Genomic DNA, 22,862 nt, shown 5'->3' on the forward strand with positions numbered 1-22,862 from the left:
TGTTTTCTTTAAGAAGTTTTACTGTTTCAGGGTGTATATTTAATTATTTAATCCATTTTGAGTTGATTTGAGTATATGGTGAGAAGTATGGGTCTAGTTTCATTCTCCTGCATATGGATATTCAGTTATCACAACACCATTTGCTGAAGAGGCAGTCTCTTCCCCAGTGTATAGGCTTGGTGCCTTTGTCAAAGATCAGATGGCAGTAAGTGTGTGGATTGATTTCTGGATTCTCTATTCTATTCCATTAATCAGTGTGTCTGTTTTTATGCCAGTACCATGATGTTTTGGTTATTATAGCTTTGTAGTATAGTTTAAATTCAGGCAGTGTTATGACTCCAGCTTTTTTCTTTTTCTTTTTTTTTTTTTTTCTCACAATTGCTTTGGCTATGCATGGTCTTTTGCTATTCCATATAAATGTCTGGATAGTTTTTTCCATTTCTGATTAAAAATATCATTAGAATTTTGATGGGGATTGCACTGAATTTTTTTTATCACTTTGGATAGTATGGACATTTTCACAATGGATGAATCCCACTTGATCATGGTATATAATTTTGCATATGTTTTGCTGCATTCTGTTAGCTAGTATTTTATTGAGGATTTTTGAATCTATATTCATCAAGGATATTGGCCTGTAGTTTTCTTTTTTGCTTGTATCTTTACCTGGTTTTGGTATCAGGTTGATGTTTGCTTCATAGAATGATTTTGGGAGAATTGCTTCTGTTTCTATCTTTTGGAATAGATTGCAGAGAATTGGTGTCAATTCCTCTTTGAATGTTTGGTAAAATTCTGCTGTGAATCCATCTGGTCCTGGGCTTTTCTTTGTTGGGAGCCTTCTGATAACACCTTCAATCTCCTTTATTGTTATTGGTCTGTTCAGACTTTCTACGTCTTCATGGCTCAGTTTTGGGAGCTTGTGTGTGTCCAGAAATTTATCCATTTCCTCCAGATTTTCAAATTTGTTGGTGTATAGTTGTTTATAGTAGCCTTGAATGATTCCTTGTATTTCAGATGAATCAGTTGTAATATCACCTTTTTCATTTCTAATTTTTGTTATTCGAATCTTCTCTCTTCTTTTTTTTTGTTAGCCATGCTAATGGTTTGTCAATTTTATTTATCTTTTAAAGAAACAACTTTTTGATTCATTGATCTTTTGTATTATTTTTTGGGTTTCAATTTCATTAAGTTCTGCTCTGATCTTAATGATTTCTTTCTGTCTGCTAACTTTGGGTTTGGATTTTTCTTGTTTTTCTAGTTCTTTAATGTAAAGTATTAGGTTGTTCACTTGCCATCTTTCTATTCTTCTGAAGTAAGCATTTAATGTGATAAATTTCCCTCTTAGTACTGCTTTTGCAGTATCCCACAGGTTTTGGTATGATGTATCATTGTTTTCATTCGTTTCAGTAAGTTTTTTGAATTCCTGTTTGATTTCTTCTTAGACCTATATGTCATTAAGTAGTATGCTGTTTAATTTCCATGTGTTTGTATTGTTTCCAGAATTTTGTTTGTTATTGATTTCTAATTTTAATCCATGGTCACCTGAAAAAATACATGGGATAATTCCAATTGTTTTAAATTTGTTGAGACTTGATTTGTGACCTAACCTGTGATCTATCATGGAGATTGATCCATGTTCTGATGAGAAGAATGAATATTCTGAGGTTGGTGGATGGAATGTTCTGTAGATATCTGCCAAGTAATTGGTCTAGAGTGTTGTTTAGATCTTGTGTTTTTCTGCTGATTCTTTGCTTAGATGATCTGTCTAATATTAATAGTGAGTTGTTCAGGTCCTCTACTATTATGTTGTTACTGTCTATTTCCTTATTTAGGTCTAATAGAGTTTGTTTTATAAATCTGGCTGCTCTGACATTGGGTGTGTATATGTTTATTATTGTTATGTCTCCTTGATGGATCAATCCTTTTATCATTATGTATTGGCCCTTATTATCTCTTTTTGTGGTTTTTAGTTTAAACTCTATTTTATCAGATATAAGAATAGCTACTCCAGCTCATTTTTCATTTCTGTTTGCCTGGTAAATCTTTTTCCACCCTTTCACTCTTAGTCTATATTAGTCTTTATAGGTGAGGTGGGTCTCTTGAAGGCAGCATATAGTTGGTTCCTCCTTTTTAATCCAGTCAGCCAGCATGTGTCTTTTCATTGGGGAATGTAAGCCTTTTACATTAAGACTTGTTATTGAAAAGTGTTGACTTAATCCTAGCATTTCATTGATTTTTGTTTGGATGTCTTAAGTGTCTTTTGTTCTTTTCTTTCTGATTTATGGTTTGTTTTCTGTATTTGTTGGTTCCTTGGGTTGTAGATAGACTTTTTGTTTGTTTGTTTTCTCTTCATGAATGCCATTTTTATTATACTAGTGGGTTTTGATTTTTCTTGGTTTTTATGGCAGTGGTAGTTATTTTTCAGGTACCAAAACCAGTACTCCCTTGTGAATTTCTTGTAAGGGTGGTCATGTGGTAGTAAACTCCCACAGTTTTTGTTTGTCTGAGAAATATACTATTTGCCCTTCATTTCGGAAGAATAGCCTTGAGGGGTAGAGTATTCTTGCCTGGAAATCTCTGTCTTTTAGTATTTTGAATATATCATCCCATTCCTTTCTGGCTTTTAGGGTTTGTGATTAAAAGTCTGATGTTAGTCTGATTAGGGCTCCCTTATAGGTGATTTGATGCTTCTCTCTTGCAGCTTTTAAGATTCTCTCTTTGTCTTTGAGTTTTGCCAATCTGACTATAACATGTCTTGGAGAAGACCTTTTTGTGTTGAATATGTTTGGGAATCTTTGAGCTTCCTGAATCTGAAGGTCTGTGTCTTTTCCTATACCTGGGAAGTTTTGTGCCACTATTTTTTTGAATATGTTTTCAATGCAATCTCCTTTTTCCTCCCCTTTTGGAATACCCGTGACTCGGATATTTGAGTGCTTAAGGTTTTCTGATATCTCTCTTAGATTTTCTTCAATGTTTTTAATTCTTTTTTTTTTGTCTGCCTGTGTTATTTCAAACAACCCATCTTCAAGGTCGTAAGTTCTCTCTTCTGCTTCTGCAAGCCTGCTGCTTAAACTCACTGTTGTGTGTTGTATTTCACTGAATGAATTCTTCAGCTCAGCAAGCTCTGCTACATTCTTTTTCAGGGCATTGATTTCCTTGTACATTTCTTCTTTCAGGTCCTGTATACTTTTCCTCATTTTATCATGTTGTCTAGCTAAGTTTTCTTGTATCTCATTTAGTTTCCTTAGAATTATCACTCAAAATTCCTTGTCAGACATTTCAAGGGCTTCTTGTTCTATAGGATCTAGAGCTTGAGAGTTATTACCCTTTGGTGGCGTACTTTCTTGATTTTTCATATTTCTAGTATCTTTCCTTTGATGTTTAGTCATTATTGCAGGAGATTTCACAGTCCACTGGTTTGACATTATTGTCTGGCTAGGATGCTGCTGGGGCTACCAATTTGGCAAGGCTGCCTCAGTGTCTGCTCGGTTGCCAACTGTTGACTCGGGTGCATGGTCACCTCAGGTCTTGGGCCTCTCCAGGGAGGTGTCTCTCTGGTCAGTGCACCCTCGGCTAGGCTAGGGATGGAGTCAGGCGGCAGTGGTGAGGCTTACCTCTTGGGTCACACTGGCACTGCACTGCAGGGTGTGTGGTCTCCACGGATCCTGGGCCCCTCCCACAAGGCACCTCTCTGATTGGCACACACTTGGCCAAGCCAGGAATGGAGTCGGGTAGCAGCAGCGAGGCTGGCACTGAAGGGCGCATGGTCTCCACGGATCTTGGGCCCCTCCACTGTGTGCCTATCTGATCGGCGCACACTCCACTTAAGGAATATTTTAATTCCCATGGTAACTTTATGCAATAATCTACCATCCTTCTATATCTGAAGAAGACATAGGAGAATATGAGATTGGAATCAGAAACTTGGAGGGAAAATCCCATTTTTCCACTCGCTAGTTGTTCGATTATATATATCATTTTACTTTTAAATACTCATTCTCCTCTATCATATGTAGGTGCTGGGGCATAATATATACACAGATTTTGAGAATTAAGTGGTAAAAAGTGTGATACTACTTCATATGTGTATAAAGTCATATCTATTATTTAGGCCAAATTAATCTTCCTAGCATCAGATGCTGATAGTAAAATTCCAACTGTTTATCACTACTTGGTTATTTTATAATTATATTAACATTATTTTTCGGCAGTTGGCCAGTAAAGGGATCTGAACCCTTGGCCTTGGTGTTACAAGGCTGTGCTTCACAGTAACATTAATAACTTTTCTAAAGTTAAACTCTGTGTTCTCACCTATGTTATTGTTTCTCTTGTATAGTTGATATAATAGTACACAACCCACTTTCCAGAGTTTCCCATTATTGAAAAACATTTTCCAGTATCCTACCCATCTATTCTCCCTTTCTGTTCTGACTCTAATAATAGAATTTTTTTGCTATCCTTTGCGCTTGCATTATTTGCAACCTCTTTAATTTTAATCATACTGTCCTCACTGTTTACCATCTGAAAACTCTGAATTACTTTGCAAAACATTGTCTTAGCTTATAGCATAGTAAAATGATCTGTTTACATGCTTATTCCTTTTAACAGATGTTAGCTCTCAAAAGCAAGAGTGATATAGATTATTAATTTTTGTATCCCCAGTGCTTAAAACATTGCTTGGTATGTAGTTGTAATTCAAGAAAAACATGCTGAACTAAATTAATTACTTAATACTATTTCTCACAGACATGGTTAGAGATTAGTTTTCTGGTTTATGAAAATACAGCCCAGTTTTATTTGGGGCTCTCCTTTAATTTAATCTAATATTTAAATTAAAATGCCATCCAAGAAATTTATCATACATTTATCTATTTTTAGACTCCTAAGATTTGGACATACTTATCATAAATAAATTGTTTAAATGAAATGAGGTGTTTTCTTTATCCTCCCTTTCTTCTTCCTTTTTCCTTCTCTCTTTCTTCCCTTTCTTCCTCCATCTCTCCCTCTTTCCTTTCTTTCTCTCTCCTTTTTTTTTTTTAAGTTCTAAAGCCTCTTACCTGTTTGTTTTCCTACGCTTACTGGGATATAGTTTACCTTTCTGTTAAATATGTATACTTTCTTAAATGTCTTTTCCTCCAGATGTCTGCTCAATACCTCATATTATCTGGATATAGTATTCTTGAATTTTTATTTTTATTCTTTGTGGGTGTTCTTCAAAATCGCTATTGTTTGTTTTTAATTCAAGTTAAATATTAGATTATATATTTTCTCTTTTTCTCAATTTTTTTCTGAATTACAGTTATAAATTCAGGATTTTGGAGCTCTCTTTCATATGATTTTTTTTTTCTTGTGATATCTTCATATGGATACTATGCACATTTTTGTGTTACTGTAATTTTAATAAATTGTATTTTGCTATATTAGTTATTAGCATAAGATTCCCATGAAAGAGGCTGAAAGCCAGGATGGCTGACCAACTTAATCAGTTTAAGGGCTTGTTCCTTTGTTCTTGTAGACATGGATTGTTTCACTAATCTGGCTGTATTGTGTAACCACACCTTTTGTACTCTCAGTACTTATTTATTTCAGGAATACTATATAATCAGTGCTTAATTCCCTGTTCACTCATTGGCTGTCTCTACCAAAAACTTCTAAAATGACTACTCCATTTCTGAGATCTTCCAACTCTATGCCCCCCAATCCCTTACCATACCTTCTTTTTTCAACTCCACCAGCCAGAGTGTCCTGGTAAATCTCAGCTCTGCTCAAAGCTTTTCACCTTTAGGCTAGAGTTCTTTGTTACTCAATTGAAACATTTACTTCATATTGACTGCAGAGATCCAACAGATCTAGACCTCCTCTCTTCTCCCTCTATATCCCTTTATCACTTTGTGGTTTACTATAGACTGGTTCTGATGCTATCAGTAACTTTGACTGTAACTTCAAGTAAATTGGAGTTTTCAGTTGTCCAAGTTTCCTAGTTTTGCTAAAGATGTAGTTTGTGGGGTTTTTTTGTTTACTTTCCTTTTGCTGTTTATGATTTCCAGGAGATAAATGGGAAGATTAAAACATGTGCTTCCATCTTATTTCTACCCCTCCTGCTAATATGTGAAATATCTTAATTTCCCAACCATTTCTCCAAATGTTTATGTATTTAAATGACAAACTTAAATAATCATAAAAATCAAACCTGAGTGTACAAGGGATAAACTTAATATCCACAAGCTGAAAAATGTGTTTGAAAAGAGTAAAAATGTGATTTTATAATGCTGGCAAATATCTGTTCTTTTTTATATTTAATATTGTCTTTATCAGGTACCTAAATATTTATATTGTTTTAGAAAGTGCACAGATTTAAGGTACTATTGAATGCTGATACACAGAGTCATATTCATGGAAGAAGTAACCTCTTAAAACCATGAGTTTCTCCTGTAACAACTTGTCTATAATACACGGAAAGAATAGATAGGAGTGAAAATGCATATACACTGGGCAAAATGATAAATTTTTCAGATTTCAAAGTTACTGTTTATTTGCCAAATTATTATGAAGCACTCATGTGCATACAAAATCTAATAGCAAAGCTTGTAACAGGTAGATGTTTATGTAAAAACTGCAACTTAGCTAAAATATCAATCTATCAATCAATAAATAACAATGGTGTAAGCAGTTCTCTGGTATGTTACTGTCATTTTGTTAAACAGGATAAATTAGTAAAATAACCACAGTGGAATTAATTTTCAGTATCTGCATGCTACGTTAAGAACTATGTTGTATTGCATAAATGACGCTTAGTGTGAAATTTATTGTATGAGATAATTTAATTTCTTAAATTAAGTTTCCTTTAAGGACTATCTTATTACTTGGTTATTTCCCCAAGCACCCAATGTGAGAAAAAGAAAAAAATTATTCCTTAAATTCATAAGTACAGAATTAAAACATATTTAATGAGTTGATAAACACATCTAACATGGATCTCTTAGATAATTAAACTTCATTTTGGTTTTATAATTGTCATTTGATCTTTCAGTTTTCAATTTTTTTTTTCCTCAATCTAAATGTACATGATATCCTTTTTCACAAAAAAATTCACAATAATTTAAATTGTTTTTTAAAAACAATGAAACAGTGAATTGAAAGGTGAAAAACTTAATGAATATTTTATAATGTCCTTAAACTTCCAATTAAAAAAATATCATTATTATAATTACAGTCATGCATTGACAGGGATATGTTCTGAGAAACACGTCCTTAAGCATTTTTTTTTTGTTTTGTAAACATCATAGAACATGCCAACACAAACCTAGATAGTATAGCCTACTACACACTTATAATATTATAATTATAATAAGCCATTATAATCTTATGGGACCACCACAGTATATTTGGTCCATTGTTGACCAAAATGTTGTTATGCAATGCATGACTGTATAATTGTTACTTATGTTACAATTATGATCTTATATGGAACTTAAATAAATGTTCAGAATAATCAAAACAGAAAAAACTTAATTTTCTGAAGTAATTTTTCAGCATCCCCGAGGATGCTTAAGTAATGTTTACTCCACCCTTAACATTTGTAATAATGTAGTAGAAAAAAAGCTGACTATACACTAAGATATAATAAATTCATTGTGCTTAGAAGGAAAATTTGCAGCACTTTTTTTCTGATTTCTATCTCTATCATGGATAGTATAAAAGTCTATAAGATTGCTAATAACATGTATCTTTTTTCCTATCGTAGTGAGGAATATTGTAATTCACATTTGATACCTACTTTTGTGGATTTACATCAGTAATGGGGGTAAATTCTGCTTCAGTCTCACTTATTCCAACTATATTTTTCTCTGTCTCATCCAAAAAGGCTTATGTGAGGTCAAGTGACTGAGTGAGACTGACTTCATGATCAGAAAATTTTTTCCTCTAGTTTATTTTTATAAATAAATATTCTCAAGCTTTGCTATTTTAACTTGTTTAGTAAGAGATTCCATATGGCCTATGCCATAACTGATTGAAACATGTTAATGAGTCACATTTCCACACTCAAGTGGCCTTAATACACAGTGCCATGCAATAGAGCTAAAAGAGTAGGCCACAGAATTGTTGAGCATTAAGTTACCAGAGAATTTTTTCTCATCACTTTCATTTACAACAAAGGATAGAAATTTAAAATTCAGAGAAATGTCTTCCCAAATTTAAACCTTAAATTTGTGTCCAAGCTGAAGTTGTTACAATTATTATCAGTATTATTATCAATATTATCAATATTCTGATTTTGTATAATGGCATTATCAATGATTAATATTGATTGTGTATTGATATATATTCAAGGAACTGTTTTAGGATTTTATAAATAATTTTCACTTAATCATCACAATGATTATTGCAATTATACAATTTGTCAAAGGAAGCCAGCTTGAAACTAGAAGAGCCAGGATCCAAACCAAGGCAGTCTCATTTAATAACCCCTGATTTTTAAATGCTGGTAAAGATCTGAAGAAAAGAGCTCTCTCCTATATTCTTGATGGGAAAGTAAATTGATAGAGACATTATGGAGAACAGTACGGAGGTTCCTTAGAGAACTAAAAATTGAACTACCTTTGGGTATATGCCCAAAAGAAATGAAATCAATATATTGAAGAGATACCCTCACTACCATGTTTATTGAATACTATTCACAATAGTCAAGAGAAGGAATCAGCCTAAATGTCTATTAGTTTTACTTAAAAGAAATTAATAAATAAAACCTGAGACACACACACACACACACACACATACACACACACACACACAATGGAATACTATTCACCTATGGGAAAAAAAAAAAGAAATCCTGTCATTTGCAGCAACATAGATGGAACTAGAAACCATCATGTTACATGAAGTAAGCCAGGCACAGAAAGACAACAAATACCACATAATCTCACTCATACGTGGGATCTAAAAAAACCAAAAAGCAGTTTTCAAAGAAGTAGAATAATCGTTCTTCACCAAAGACCAGGAGGGGAGGAGGTGGACATGGTGGATTAACTGGTACAAACCTAGGCTATCTGTGCTAAGTGAATCATTGATTGTACATTATGCACATGTATTGAAACAACACACTGAACCTCACAAATAGGTACAATTAAATATTAAAATTAAAAAAACCTGTTTTTAACCACTAAACACTATTAAATAACAAGCAGTTATTATGTATTATATGATAAGGTTCTTTTTGAATATCTAAGTAATTTAAATTAGACCATAAAGAAAATTTAACAGTTGTGCTCTTAATAAAATTGTCATTTACTCTTATTTGGTTCTGACCACAGCCCTATAAAACAGATTTTACAATTAGGCTCATATTTACAGATAAGGAAACCAAAAAATATGGAGGTTAAAGAATGTGCCCAGAGGGTCAAGAATTTGCCCAAGATAAAAAAGCTAGTAAAAGGTAAAGTTGCCATTGAAAGCTGGTCTAGGACTCCAGAATACACATTCATATTCATTGTTTTTATGACACATAACCTAGAGAGTTGACACGGCACAAGTGACACCTTTTAAGTTACTGACAATGTGATGCAACAATATGGGGATTGTTACAAGGAAATATAAGACTAAGTGTGGAGGTGAGATCAGCAGTAAATATACTATTTCAAACTAATGTTAATTAGTTTGCAGATTCTCTGTATTTTAATGATTGTGTTCATTGATGTAACACAAAGCTCTAAGGTAAGGGTAGAACTGTATGTTGTGTTGTGTTGGAACGAGTATATAAATTAAGAAAATATTACTGGTTAATTCATATCAGGATCAGCAGCTGGTCACTTTGCCTTCCCTTTGTGAAATCTGCTCATTTGTTTTAAGGACATGACATCGCTCGTAACAAAACACTTCTTCAAACATCACTCACTATGTGGCTTTCTCTAAATAAATGTCTGTCTCTCAGTGCTTAGTATTATATGAAATATATTTTAAAATATTTAATTTACATGAGTTCTACCTATGTACATCTCATGTCATTTTAATCAATTTCATAGTTCACTGTTACATACAATGTTATTAATTACCATGTTATAAAAAAGAATTATAATTTTTCCTAAAATAATATTCAGAGAAATTACTCTCAATATTCTATTTACAGTGTGTGTGTGTTCGTGTATCATGTAACTTTGTAAAGAGTTGAAAATTATAAATATATGTATGAGAGTACTTCCGAAGGTTCATGGAAAGACTTGTATTATCTTTTAACTTTATTTTTCCATAATACCTTGTGAAGTACTCTCATAAACACATATAGGTATATATACGCATATTTTAAAGAACTAAAGAATTGAGATGAATTTTGCTTCTTTAAGAAAGCTGTTCAACATCTCTTTCTTCCCTTACTTTTCCTTCCAATGGGGAAAAGTGTTTAGATTTCAAGGAAAAGGAGGCTTCTACTTACATGTTGTTTCATTCTATTTAAAGATGCTTAGTTATTTCCATTCGGAGCTATCATGGCATTTTCACACTATCTCATCAGCTAGTCAATAAAGAATTATGCATAGAGCTATAATTCCTTTTAAAAAAAACTTTTGCATTTTTTTTTTCTAAATTGAGCCATGACTCATACTTTTTGTAATGTAGGCCTTGATTTATCAAACTCAAACCCAGATGTTTGATATTTTTCCATACAGTTTTTTAGCATTACATCTGTCTTACAATTTGGGTCAGGAGTACGAAACCCATGGATACTTAAATAAATCCGATCTGCAATGATCTTTTTAACATTTCTTATATGGAATGAAATACGAAAAATTTTAATATTTTAGTAAAGCATTTTTTGTAATGGCTATGCTAATTGTAATTTGAGGAAATTTTTGTGAAGTAACATACATATTTTTTTCAGAATTACTCTTTCTTTAATGAACTGGAAAGTTTTGCTAGTCAACTTACTAGTATTTTGCATTATTATGGTTATGAACAATTGTACACTCTATGCTCCCAAAAAGAAAATCAAACAAAAGTACATAAAGAAAAAAAGAATATAAAAGAAGAAATCAGTAAAAAAGAAAACAAAAGTGCAATAGAGAGAACTGACAATGCTAATTGATTGATCAAATTGATAAATTCCTGTAAAATGTGACCAAAAAAGAGAAAGGACCAAAGTTCCTAGACAGGAACATAGTAACATTATTTTTAATTGTCTGCCATTATTTTTGACTATATAGAATAATTAATTCCTCAAGAACCCTAAATCCCACTGGAAAAGAATAGAAAATCTAAATTGTTACATATATATTAAAAACAAATCTATTATTTTTTAAATTAGAAAAAAAAGCCAAGATCCGGATAGTTTCTCTAGATTTATTCTATATTTTTTTAAAAAAGAAATAACATAATCTTGTAATTTTTTTCCAGATTTTAACAAAGAACTAATTTTATGAAGCCAACATAACCTTCATACCAAATGTTGACAAGCATATTACAAAACTAAAAAAAGAAAATTTCTTATCAATATATATTATGAACATGAATGCAACTCTGTTGAGATTTGTTTTGTTTGTTTGTAAGTATTCTTGACAAAAACTGTCAAAATTATCAGCAGTTGATGAATAGGTGCTCTCAGCGACAGGGTTTTGATACCACTTTTGATATCAGGCATAAAAATGCTTAAACACTCTCAAAATACGTTAATGGACTTTTCTCTTTGACATTTCTACAAGCAGACTAAAAATGCTTTAAGAGAAGGTATTTATCCTGTCTAGGTTTGTTTGCAGAGAAAGTTTAGGGTACAACAAACCTATGTTTTATAAACTGGTTTTTTCAAGCATTTTATTAGAAGCATTCTAGTGTACGTTTATGATGGAAAGATATAAGGCACTTTAACATTTGTGTCTTCCTGCTTCCATATCAGCAAAATGACTCAAGGTTGAAAAAGCAGTCAATTCTGAAAAATAATGTGTTTGCTGAATAATGACAATGCTTTAGTGTAGAAGATGAATAGAAGATCCTTGAATGTTCAACCTACGAGAAACACAGATAATACTTATAATTTGATGAAATTGCTTTTACTAAGGCCTGGGATTTTTTAAATTATGTCTGGCTACCCCCAAGTCGATGCTGAGTAGATAACTTGGAGAAAATTCAACACTGGAAAAAACTGGACTAAGTAACTATTAGCTTCCTTTCCATAATAAGGTCTCTTTATTCTGGGTGAGTAAACTGTTCTGAGATTCATTCAGCTTTCTTAGCAACAGCAATGGCTCCCACTCAGTCTATTGAATCCCTGGAAGGTTGGCCTGAAGCAATTAAAAAATAATATACCAATCATGTCCTGGCCCTAGGATTTCTGCTGTTCAAATGATCAAAGAGATTTGGTAATAATGTAATGTGATTTTTTTGTGTGCCAGTTGGCTATTTCTATGACGAGAAATATCTAAATATGTGATGAATTGAAAATTTTGTATCATGACATTTGGATATAGCCTTTCTACAGATGGAATATGACTTCAAATGATGTGAACTAGCATCATAAAACACAATGTTTAAAACAGAGACTAGCGTTTGGCAAAAATGGAAGCTGACCTTTGGAGACAATTAAGGTTTATGTGCTTAGATCTCATCAGTCTCTCATGAACATATATTATTTTACTATGTGCCCAATAAAGAAAAAACTTGACTATTTTAGCTATGTATATTGTGCCAATAAAAATTAATACTCCCTGAATTTTATGTTGAAGTGCATTATATATTTCCTGAATTTTAATAGACCTCACTTCTGTGAAAAAAAAGTATTATTACTTTATATTAAAAGCAAATAAGAACTTAAAAGAATTGTGCATAATCAAGAATGAGTTTGTTCCCCAGAAGATATGTGGCAATGTCTGGAGATACTTTGGGTTTTCAGCAAAATATGAGGATACATCAAAAAATTTGTGAAAAAATAGAATTAAAAAAAAAAAAACAAATCTTTCCAGGAATTCTTTGAAGTACCCTCACATGCTATTGGAAACTAGTAAGTAGAGGCCACCAATACACAGGAGCATCCCCCACAATAAAGAATGATTCTGCTCCAAATGTCAATAACTGAGATGTTGAGAAATCCCAACTTAACATCAAAGCAGCAAAAAACATTATCATACTGTTTGCTAATGTGTTTAGTTTATCTTTTAAAAAATCTTTTAAAAAGACAACTCTTAGTTAATATTGAGAGACTGTAAAATAAGCATGGAGCAAAGGAGTTGAACACAGTTCAATTATAGGCAATTTTAAATCTTGGGGAACACTATTTTTGTAATACACATGAATAGATAACATAGAAGAAAATGTTAGTAGAAATAAGCTTTTTTCCAGAAAGGAGAGGACATAAAGATATAATTTATCAGAGAAGGCATAGGTCCCACAAATTTAAATGGGTTAGGAAATTGCTGATTAGTGTTTACCACTATGCTAAGATTCAGCTGATAATTTTCCTCTTCTTCCATTATAGGTAATAGTACATCAGCATGCCAGTAGACAAAACCACAATCATCTCTGGAGTACCCCAGTTCTCAAATGGTCTCTTTAAGTGTTGGGAGTTCTATTTAATTTTCATTTGTTTTAGTTATCATCATTTTGTCCCATAAGTCCTGGAATAATTAATTAGAAAACAAATCTCTTCCTCAACACCCCTTCAGATTTTCTGATTCAATGTCAGAGAAGAAGTACTTCTTCTATATCCATGTTATTTCTTTCCCATCTAAACTAGGAATTCATTGTTTTAGAAACTGAGTATCATTTGAACATATGAAATCCACACATTACCCATCTGATCTCTTCACCAGCAAAATAATTTGGAACAAATATAACGCGGAGTAAATTCCCCATGGTTCTTCAATAATTTTAATTTTAGGTACAATGAAACATCAAATGATGTGATGAAAAATTACAAAAGTTCAAATAACTTTAAATTTACAAAGGAGATCAACACAATAGCTTTTTAACAAAACATATTAGTCTGCTAAATACCACAGGCTGGGTGGCTTAAAATAAATTGTTCACAGGTGTAATTAAAAATATAAAATATAAACTATTGTATAGTTCCTTAGCGGGGCTCCTAATAAATGCCAAAGAAAGATTTACACAGGGAGAAGTCAATGGCTTTAAGTGTAATAAGGAAGAAGAAAAACTGGAGAACTTGGAGTAAGCCCATAGGAAAGAAGGAAAAGTAGTATGGTTGCATAGTACGATATCTAAATTTTAATTATGTTTAGTGAAATCATTTCTAAAGAAAAATATGAATCATGACTGTAGAAACCAGTGACTGAGGAAAAATAAGAAAAAAGTCATTGGAAAATATGACATCAAAATCCTAACAGCCAAAAACGCAGAGACCAGAATGTTAGAGGGTTTTCCATCACCATGAAATGTACCAGCGACATTGTCAGGGTCTGATGTGTCATCCATATACACAAATCATTAATAAATTGGAGGATGGGGATTTGACTAATCCAACATTGATAACAGATGCTCACAAGCTATTACAATTGTTATAAATAATGCTTTCCTTGTCTGTATAACTCGTTGTGGTACAATTTCTCTTTGACATCATAAGGCTAAGCCTGGAAGGCCATTGACTTGGTCTGTTTGGGCTGCTATAACAAAATACCTTAGACTGTGTAAATAATAAACAACAGAAATTTATTGCTCACAGTTCTGGAGCCTGAGAAGTCCAAGATCAAGGTAACAGTAGATTCAATATGGGCTTGTTCTCTGCTTCATAGATGGCAACTTGTTGCTGAGTCCTCATGTGGCAGAAAGGATCCAGGGAGCTCTCTTAGAACCTCTTTTATAAAGGCACTAATCCCATTCATGAGGGCAGAGTCCTCATGACTTAATCACTTCCCAAACCATCATATTGGGTGTTAGGTTTCAATATATGCATTTGAAGAGGGGGGGAAACAAACATTCAGACTATATAGCAGCTGTGAATTTAAAGCTTAGGTCGGTTTCTTTCAGTCCAGCTGAATTCCTTTTATAATATAATGGATATGATTGAAGAGAACTATTTTTTTTTTCTGATTCCTAATAATTGGTCATGATATAATTTCTCATATTTTTTTGTCTCCACCCAGATTTTATTGGATAAATTGAAGTGGCCACCTCAAAAGTATTCTGCAGATTATGTTTACAATGGTTAAGCATTTCCTACTATATATGAAGTTCCTTGATAATACAGAATCTGATTTAGATTTCTTCTTAGCATCACCACATTTGAAAAAGAATGTTGAAAATAGCAGACATTTAATAAATGTTTTGCATGAAGAGAAATTCTGGTAACAGCTGATTCATAGATGGCGAAAATCATCAGAACAGAAAGCAGGTGCAGTGCCACACTAAATACAATTATGGAGATTATTTCATCTGATTACAATCATGATGGCTAATGTTTAGTTATATCCATATAATTTTAGTAAATAGAGTTGATGACCATATGGCAGAGTTTTGACTTACTGACTATGAAATAACACACACACATACACAGATATATTCCTGTGATCATGTTGGGTGCCTCTGCTTAACGTACAGATGTGTCCCTCTACATTTATAGGTGTGTAAACATAGCTCAATATACATGAAAATTTGAAATTGCAAATTAGTTTAAATAATTATTTCTATATAAATAGAGATATTCTAATCTTCACCCAGAACAAAATGATTTACCACTGAGTACATCTCATACCCTATTACATTTAATTGTTTTATGGATCATTAGCTACTTGTGCAATGGGAGTAGGGTTAATTGTCATTAGCAATTGAGGATCAAAGTGAACAAAGATAAAATTTATCCAAAACAGAAAGCGTGTTTTACTTATAGGTATTTTACTTACAGATATTTTACCTACGAGAATTTCATATATATGTGTGTTTGTGCACACATAAATATTATGGATTTTTTATATATGTATATGCAAGTGCACCTGTGTGCATATTTAGTTTTTAAGGCCTCATAATAGGGATTACTCACAATTAAAAAAGAGGAAAATTATTTTTGCATTTCTCAATAAGCTTGGAGTTTAGCATCTCCCAATTTGAAACCAAAGACTGTAAATGTGAAGAAACAGCAAGGAATTTCTATGGGAAAGTGAAGGAAAGACTGGAAATGAAATGATCTTAAGCATTTTATTGTGGTACCCGTTACCTTAACAATCAGTGCTCAGGGGGTATTATGAGACTAACTAGGCAGTGGCCCAGATGTCTCTTCCTCTCTGGCTACACTGCACTTTGTGAAGCAGGTAGGAGTTATTTTGAGTAGCCTTCTAAGCTACTTAGCCCTCAAGCTAGGCTACATTGTCATAAATTCCACTCACAACTTCAAAGTGGTTCTGAGAAAGACAGAATCAAGTTATATTTATAAATATAAGCAAAAAAATTTAATGTTTAAATTTGCAACAACTAGCCTGGTGTTTTCATAGTAGCTCCTATGGTTAGGGATTATTATTCTAATTTGCAAATATGAAAATGGGTTCAGAATGTTTATTAGTACGTCTCAAGCCACATAACTAGTAAATGGTAGACTATGAAACGAAGTAGGGATCTACTTGCCTCTGATGACTGTACAACACTTTCATTCACTCTGTCAAGTACAAAGTCATATTACATAAAGACAGAAGGCAGCTAGAAACAAGAAATTCAACACAGAGGGCAGGTATAGAATCTGGATAGGACCCTTAGTTTTAATACAGAGAGTTACTGTGATTTAATTTCTTATTAATTTGAACAACAAGAAAAGTAAAAGCACAAAATTCTTCTGTTTCTCAAATTCCACCTCACTACAGTTTGTTTCTCTTTTTCTTATCGTTAGTCCTCATCCCAATGTCTTATCAGCAACACCCTAGTTTTTATCAAGGAAATTTGATAAAGCCAAACAGACTCGTTCTTAAACTTGCATTTAGTTATGGCCGTGATCTTTCTGTAACGGCAATTTTCACTTTAGAAGAGTCATGCTCATAGGAAGCCACTCATGCTTAGGAAAAAGATATTTACTATGTTTTATTATCAATAGTTATGTAAAGATAAAAATAAACATCAGGGAGTTTAACTTAAATAATCATCACTATTACTAAGTAGTAAACTTGAACTAACACATTCACACTTATTAACTTGAAGCCAGTCTGCTTACCTCTACAGGATAGCTAACTGCCAAATAATTCTCTGCAAATGGAAATGATGATGTCTGAGTATAGTTCTAAAAAGGTTTTGAGAAAGGTAGATACATAAAAAAGTTGAAGAAGTTAATTCCTAATGACTAATATTTTTTGAATGTAATCTGCCAAATTATCCTGATAAACCTTTCTGTAAAATTTGATAGTAATTATATAATAGTTTACCAATATATTTGGAAATTATATTTTGGCCAGTGATGTCAATGGCACCTTTGATTGGGGAATACTCCATGTGATATACACTTTTTTTTTTTTTTTTTTGTCTTTTTTGTGACCAGCTGCACCGCGCTCAGCCAGTGAGCGCACCGGCCATCCCTATATAGGATCCAAACCCGCAGCAGGAGCACTACTGCGCTCCCAGCGCCGCACTCTCCCGAGTGCACCACGGGGTCGGCCCGATATACACTTTTTAAATAAAATCCCTAACTCATAGAAAAAATAATTATATTCTAAGAAATTTATCTATTAATATGATTAAAATTTCATTTTCATTAGATTTGTATTTTCCTTCTTGAACACTTCTATTAATTTCACTTTCACTTTTTAAAAAATTCTTAAAAATAAGAAAAATGAAACAAAATCAAAATGTCCCAAACACAATAATATTAGGATTTGTGCCTTCATTTCTACAGTGAATTACATAGATTGATGGCACAGAAAGACCCGCTCCAGGTATGTGAGGTATTTTTTTGTTTCATTTTTGATAGCTTTAAATGCTATGTCTTCAAATTCAAAAACCTTTTCTTCTGTAATGCATAACATGCCACTAATACCATTGAGAGTGTTTTCCATTGCAGATATAATAATTTTCATCTCTAGAAGTTTAACTAGAGTCATATATATGTACACATATATGTGTATATATAAATATATAAATCTCCTTCTTAGTTGAGGCTGTTATAACAAAATACCATAAGTTGGGTGGTTTATAAAGAACAGAAATTTATTTCTCACAGTTCTGGGAGGTAGAAAGTCCAAGATCCAGGTGATCTCATGAGGGCTCTCTTCTAGGTTCATAGATGACTTCTTGTTATGTCCTTACATGGTGGAAAGGGAAAGGCAGATCTCTGAGGCCTGTTTAATTTGAGTACTAATCCTAATCATGAGGGTCCCATCCTTATGATCTAATCAACTTGTAATATCATCACTTTGGGGGTTAGGATTCAACATACAAATTTGTGGGAAGGGGGACACAGCATTCAGTCTTTAACAATCTTCCATATCACAATGATAATGACTGTCTTAATGTCTGTGTTGGTAATACTGAAAATTGTTGAACATTCCAAATGTAAATTAAAAGAAATCCTTTGAGTCCGCTACATCATCTGCCATAGAGTGAGGACAAATTTTTTATTTACTTCCTCTGCTATAGTTGCAACAAGTGTGAGTATGCTGAGTGTTGTGGTATCCCTATGTCATCCCTTAGCCTACCTGTTCAATGACTGGGTTGAAGAAACCATAGAGTGGTTAGGATGAGGAGTTAATTTTTTTAAAAAATTATTATAATAATTCAAACATTGTTCTTATTTATTATTATCAGTGTAAAAAATTTATAATGCCAGAAAAGTACTAGATAATAAAACTTCAAAGTACAGAGCCAGTCATCTTAATAACTTTTTGGTAAAAGGTGGTATACATAGAAATAAGTAACACGGTTCCATTGCTGCCCTGTCAAAATAATGGAATATGTCATTGAAATAATTATAGCATAAGATCTGGACTTCAGGATAGAATTGCTAAACTTAAATGTATTTGTAATAAAAAATTTGTGTTCCAACTTTAACTGTAACAAATTTGCTACTTGACCTTGGCAAGCCCTTTAACAAATATGTCTTCATTTTCTGACCTTCCTTAGAGTAGAATAATAATTTTTTACATAAAAGAACTATTGTAAGACTTAACATGATTTATAAGGAAGCTTTTAATAAACACTGAAATTTATATGCACTTACGAGAGGATTATTATTTAAATGTTTGAATTAAGACACATCAAATTCTATGTAAAGAGTAGTTTGTGTGCAAATAATAACTGAATAATAAGCTGCAATCAGCCTGTTGTCTCAAGATGGTGCCTGCTAATTCTAACGCATGCTGTCTTGATTGAAAGAATATTTTACGCTGTTTCTACTTTAGATGGTTTTACTTCCTTCCATTTCTGTTGCTCTAGCAACTAAAAAAATATGCATTTAGATTATCCTATATAAAGTATAATTAAAAGTGTGGGCAGGAAATCTCTAAAGGGAAAATTGGATATATAGTAGCATAAAGATCTTTGGGGTTTTTTTTTCTTTTTTTTTTTTGGTTTTAGTTAGATACTTTCTCTTTTTTCAAACTCTATTAAATATTAAGTACCCTAGCATGTAAGAATTACTATGTCCTAGGGACCAAAAGAACTGAATTCTTGCTTCAACCCTATTTAAAGGTACACTTATAGTCTAAGCAAGTTATGTAAATTCTGACTTTGTTTTCACATCTATAAAAAGAGGGATTGCATTGTATAACTTTAAGTATCTTCTAATTAGGATAATTGTATATTTGGGATAATAGTGCATACATCCAAAATTGTGAGGCTTCAAACTCGTTCATACTAGATAATATAACTTTTTATTATGGAATATTCCAAGTATAAAGAAGTAGAGAGAATATGAGAGTACTTCAAAAAGTTCAGGGAGTCATATTATCTTTCAATTCTATATTTCCATGAACTTTTTGCCTTTTATACCAGTAATTCCCAATGTACAGTCATTTCAGTATAGATAATAACAAACTTTTGGGCAACTTTGGTTTACCTATATATCTACTAGTTCCCACCTTTCAACTTAATCTTTTAAAGCAAATTCCATAAATCATATAATGGTATCCAAAAAATATATTGGCGCATAGTCAGAAAATATATAATAATGATATTTTTCTACCCAAAGATGAACAATAATGACTTAGTTAAAAGCCATCAGTATTCAAATTCCTGTTATTGACCCATGAAGTTTTAAAATTACTTTATATTGTCTAACTTAGAATCTAAATAAGGCTTATATATTCTGATCACTTGCTATATCTCTAAAGTATATTCAATTTTCAGGTTTTCTCTCCTTATCTTCAATTTGTTTGGGAAACTGGATAATTTGCTCCATGGAGTTACCCATAGTCTGAGTTTTTTTTTTTTTTTTTAAATTTTATTTTTATTATTTATTTATTTATTTATTTATTTATTTTTTAATTTTATTTTGTCGATATACATTGTGGCTGATTATTGCTCCCCATCACCAAAACCTCCCTCCCTTCTCCCTCCCCCCCTCCCCCCCAACAATGTCCTTTCTGTTTGCTTGTCATATCAACTTCAAATAATTGTGGTTGTTATATCTTCTTCCCCCCCCCCCCCGGTTTGTGTGTGTGTTTGTGTGTGTCTCTGTGTGTGTGTGTGTGTGTGTGTGTGTGAATTTATATATTAATTTTTAGCTCCCACCAATAAGTGAGAACATGTGGTATTTCTCTTTCTGTGCCTGACTTGTTTCACTTAATATAATTCTCTCAAGGTCCATCCATGTTGTTGCAAATGGCAGTATTTCATTTGTTTTTATAGCTGAGTAGTATTCCATTGTGTAGATGTACCACATTTTCCGTATCCACTCATCCGATGATGGGCATTTGGGCTGGTTCCAACTCTTGGCTATTGTAAAGAGGGCTGCGATGAACATTGGGAAACAGGTATACCTTCGACTTGATGATTTCCATTCCTCTGGGTATATTCCCAACAGTGGGATAGCTGGGTCGTATGGTAGATCTATCTGCAATTGTTTGAGGAACCGCCATACCATTTTCCATAGAGGCTGCACCATTTTGCAGTCCCACCAACAATGTATGAGAGTTCCTTTTTCTCCGCAGCCTCGCCAGCATTTATCGTTCATAGTCTTTTGGATTTTAGCCATCCTAACTGGGGTTAGATGGTATCTCAATGTGGTTTTGATTTGCATTTCCCAGATGCTGAGTGATGTTGAGCATTTTTTCATATGTCTGTTGGCCATTTGTATATCTTCCTTAGAGAAATGCCTACTTAGCTCTTTTGCCCATTTTTTAATTGGGTTGCTTGTTTTCTTCTTGTACAGTTGTTTGAGTTCCTTATATATTCTGGATATTAATCCTTTGTTGAGTTTTACTGATTTCATTCCTAGTTGTCATGAATATGTACTTGTATACCCTGTATTCCCTTCATTTTGATAATTAAAGTGGTTTTGTAATCAGATTTAGGTTTGATTTTCCAGCAAAACGACTTCATAGTTTGGCTTGTAATTTTCTCCCTTTTGTGGTGTTAGTAGTTACTGAGTTTCATTGCCTAAATGTTAGAAATAGTGTTGCAATAGTTTTTTTTGCCTACTTTCAGTATACTTAGTATCAAATCCTAAAAGTGGAATTGTTGTGTCAAAGTAATTTCTCTTTACATTTTCAAATTCCATTTCATAGATGTACATTTTTGCATTTTCATCAGCAATGTGTGAATATTCCTGACTCCCTACCACAAAGACACTAAAGTATGGTGTGACTCTGTTCAATTTTTTAAAATCTGATAGGTAAGAAATTTTGATAAATATACTTTCGATGTGCATTTATCCATGGCAAGAGTAAGTATTTCTGTTTACAGGTCATTTAAATATATTTTTCTGTAAACTAAAGTAATTTTCTGTTGAGTTGTTGGAATTTTTCTCCTTTAATTTTAGGCCCCTTTAATATTAGTATATTAATGCCTTATTTCTAACATAAGTTGCAATTATTTTCCACTAATAGCCATTTTATGTTTGCTTCCTCATAGGGTGTAAAGTCCTGGTTCTTGGACTTGTTTATTTGTGTGTATATGTGTATGTATACATACCATTCCAAAAGCCCGCATATATGTGCACGCACCTTTATACACACATTTATACACGCATTTATACACACACACATCCATTTATATATGTATATATATTCATAAAAGGACGTATCTTTTTATAATAATGTGAGAATTTATAATTATAAATTTACAATTCTCATGTTATTGAGGGTTTAAACATAACTAAGTGGTGAATGTGTTCAAATGAATTTTCTCCTTCTATAGAGATGATTATGTGAGTGTTTCCTTACAGATATTAATTTGATGGAATATATCAATGTGTCTTTAATATTGGAAAACCTTTGGATTCTGAAATAAATCCCACTGGATCATTAGGTATTATTTTTAATGTTTCTAGATTCCATCTGCTAATAATTTATTTAAGATTTTTTTCATCAGTTTCCTTAAGTGAAATTGTCCTGTAACGTTTTCGTATAATATGTTTGAAGATTAATATCGTAGTCATTTATATGGAAGAATTTTGAAATTTGGAATTTTGTACGTTTTCATCCTCTGGAGGGGTTAGAGTAGCATACAATTACATAATATTTAGTGCTTAAAAACATGACAAAATATCCTATTGAAAATATCTGGGCCTACTAGTTTTTGTGAGTGAGCTCTTTAGCTACTATTTTATTCCTCCTTTGTTTATTGGTCTTATTTAGATTTCTATTGAAGAATCATTAGCTATATGTTATATTTTCTTAGAAAATTATATATTTAAATAGTGTTTTCAAGTGTATTTATACATTTGCACAAAAAGTCTATTTTTTATTTACTCACTTTTGATGATTATTTCCTCTTTTCATTTCTAATTTTGTTTCTTT

The sequence above is a fragment of the Cynocephalus volans genome, chromosome 7 (assembly GCF_027409185.1).
Source record: "Cynocephalus volans isolate mCynVol1 chromosome 7, mCynVol1.pri, whole genome shotgun sequence".
Taxonomy (NCBI): Eukaryota; Metazoa; Chordata; class Mammalia; order Dermoptera; family Cynocephalidae; genus Cynocephalus; species Cynocephalus volans.